This window comes from Sinocyclocheilus anshuiensis, unplaced genomic scaffold (genome assembly GCF_001515605.1).
Source record: "Sinocyclocheilus anshuiensis isolate Anshui unplaced genomic scaffold, SAMN03320099.WGS_v1.1 scaffold1717, whole genome shotgun sequence".
NCBI classification, from domain to species: domain Eukaryota; kingdom Metazoa; phylum Chordata; class Actinopteri; order Cypriniformes; family Cyprinidae; genus Sinocyclocheilus; species Sinocyclocheilus anshuiensis.
In genome coordinates, this window is record NW_015539928.1 from 145,515 (window position 1) to 148,691 (window position 3,177).

A 3,177-nucleotide genomic window follows, 5' to 3' on the forward strand; every position below is an offset into this window, starting at 1 on the left:
AAAACATTCAGTGCCTGTAGCACCAGTGTGCCCTGTACAGAATATTAATGTAAAAACATTCAGTGTCTGTAGTACCAGTGTGCCCTGTACAGTACATTAATGTAAAAACATTCAGTCTGTAGCACCAGTGTGCCCTGTACAGAACATTAATGTAAAAACATTCAGTGTCTGTGTCACTGGTTGCTACTGTGAGGAGCACGGAGCGAGGAACGAGGAGACCAGGAGTACAAAACAAAAGGAGTTTAATTCTATTTTTCAGGGAATCACACATAGCACAAGGAGTTGACAAACACTATTCCAGACAAAGAACAGTACCATCAAGGAGGGAGGGGCGGGCGCCCTGGAAGAGGCTGGTGCAGGACTGGAACAGGGCGGAGGGGACTCAGGAGGCCATGGCGGATTTTCAGGGAATCACACATAGCACAAAGAGTTGACAAACACAAAACTCAGAACAGGCTAGAACTAAATAGGGCAGATAATGAGTGGCAGACAGGTGAGGAGGTTAAATAATAATGAGACACACCTGGAACAAATCAAACTACATTGGGACAGGAAGGACCAAATAAGGAAAAAAGGAACTAAACGGGAACATACACGTGACAGTCTGTAGCACCAGTGTGCCCTGTACAGAACATTAATGTAAAACATTCAGTGCCTGTAGAACCAGTGTGACCTGTATAGAACATTAATGTAAAACATTCAGTGCCTGTAGCACCAGTGTGGCCTGTACAGAATATTAATGTAAAACATTCAGTGCCTGTAGCACTAGTGTGCCCTGTACAGAACATTCATGTAAAACATTCAGTGCCTGTAGCACCAGTGTGCCCTGTACAGAACATGTAAAAACATTCAGTGTCTGTAGCACCAGTGTGCCCTGTACAGAACATGTAAAAACATTCAGTGTCTGTAGCACCAGTGTGCCCTGTACAGAACATGTAAAAACATTCAGTGTCTGTAGCACCAGTGTGCCCTGTACAGAACATGTAAAAACATTCAGTGTCTGTAGCACCAGTGTGCCCAGTCCTATATGCAAGAAAGTTAATGTACAGCCCTGGTATGATATTTATTGTTTTTACTGGAGGAAAAATAAGAAAATAACATAAAACTTGTGTCTTATCTCCATCCTGCCACCAGAGGTCACTCGATGACCAACAAACAGATTAGGCTACTATGTTTACAAAATTACAGTGTTTACAAAACTGACAAGAATACGTTTTCTATGTGCTTGTGTACAAATAATTGTTTCTTTTCTATGTGGTTTCCTCAAAAAAGCACATCCATCTCCTGGTTTTTGTTTCCCGTCTAATCTCTCTCCTATATGTGCCGGCTCATTAATATTCAACATACGATTACCATACTGGGCTGAAATGCGAATTTAAAAAGTACTAGTATTTATTAAGTTCAGGATATCTCTGGCCTAAAAAGTTACTAGTAACTAAAAAATAAAGTACTAGTTATATTTTTTTCTTAAGAAGAGTATAATTAAATACTTGGCACTATTGGAATAAGCACAGTATCTAATGATTAAGTAGTACCTAATGAATAAGTACTAGTAACTTTACAAAAGACACTAGTAGCTGAAGAATAAACACTAGTGCTTAAAGAATAAGCAATAGTAGCTAAAGAATAAACGCTAGTACCTAATGGAAAATATACTGGTATCTAAATATATATGTATACACACACACACACACACACACCATGAAAATATATACTAGTACGGTTTATAGATTAAATGTTAAACCGGCTTTCCATAACCACTTAGCTTAAATAAAAACTCACGTTTTCAGAGAACAAAGCCATTACGGTTTAAGCGCTGAAGAGCTCTTTAAAAGATAACATGGGTGGCTCTTAAAAGAGCCTTTGGGTTCGTGGATCAGCTGAAACTCTACTTGGAGCTGGTGTATTTGGTGACGGCCTTGGTGCCTCAGACACGGCGTGCTTGGCCAGCTCTCCGGGCAGCAGCAGACGCACGGCGGTCTGGATCTCTCTCGAGCTGATGGTGGAGCGCTTGTTGTAGTGAGCGAGACGAGACGACTCACCGGCGATGCGCTCGAAAATGTCGTTGACGAAACAATTTTTAGAGGTTTTAACAATTAATGAAGCATTGCGGATTTCATTAACCTTGAAACAAATATTTACTTTGATGTAAGGGTAACCTCCTGTGTATTATTTGAAGTTGACATTTTATGTGTAATTTTCCAAGTTTCTTCATTTTCACGTGTTGTGAGGATTTGCAGCCATTTCTTCATTTTCACGTGTTGTGAGGATTTGCAGCGCGCTTCTTTATTTGCATGAGCTGTGAGAATTTGCAGCGCGTTTCTTCATTTGCATGAGCTGTGAGGATTTGCAGCGCGTTTCTTCATTTGCATGAGCTGTGAGGATTTGCAGCGCGTTTCTTCATTTTCACGTGTTGTGAGGATTTGCAGCAAGTTTCTTCATTTTCACGTGTTGTGAGGATTTGCAGCCATTTCTTCATTTTCACGTGTTGTGAGGATTTGCAGCGCGCTTCTTCATTTGCATGAGCTGTGAGAATTTGCAGCGCGTTTCTTCATTTGCATGAGCTGTGAGGTTAACTTGCAGCGCGTTTACTCTCGGCCACCGTACAAAACTCAACTTTTGTAAACAAATTAAAAGTTATGTTATGTATTATATTATGTAGTAAATTATATTCAGAAACGTGTTCTTTGTGTGAAATCGTGTGTGTCTCTTAAAAGAGCCGCTGGGGTTGTGTTTTCTCCAGGAACCGCTTAGCATCCGAATCCGTACAGAGTGCGTCCCTGTCGCTTCAGAGCATACACCACATCCATGGCGCTGACGGTCTTTCTTTTAGCGCTCAGTGTAGGGCACAGCATCTCGAATCACGCTCTCCAGAAACGGGCGTTTATATTTCTCTAAAGGACCTAGGTGAAACCACAATAATGGGCGGTTCTGCTAAACGTCACCCGTTACGTCTAATCCGAGTCCAGTGTCTTCCAATGTTCGATTGTAGTAGTGATGCCCTGGATGTTATCCCGGAGGACCTTTCGGTGGCGCTTAGGCCTCCTTTACTGAGACCTTTACCGCCTTTTCCTCTTCCGGACATCTCAACTACAATCTTCTAAACCAGTGTTTCCCAACCAGGGTGCCGTGTAAAAAATCCTTTTTTAATATTTTTAAATTGCTAAAATATTCAAA

The 3,177-nt window shown here is 41.3% G+C and overlaps 1 pseudogene; it reads right to left on the reverse strand.

Moving 5' to 3' along the window:
* Positions 1–2,691: 2,691 nt before the first annotated feature.
* LOC107686741 (histone H4-like) lies at positions 2,692–3,085 on the reverse strand (annotated as a pseudogene).
* Between the last annotated feature and the right edge of the window lie 92 nt (positions 3,086–3,177).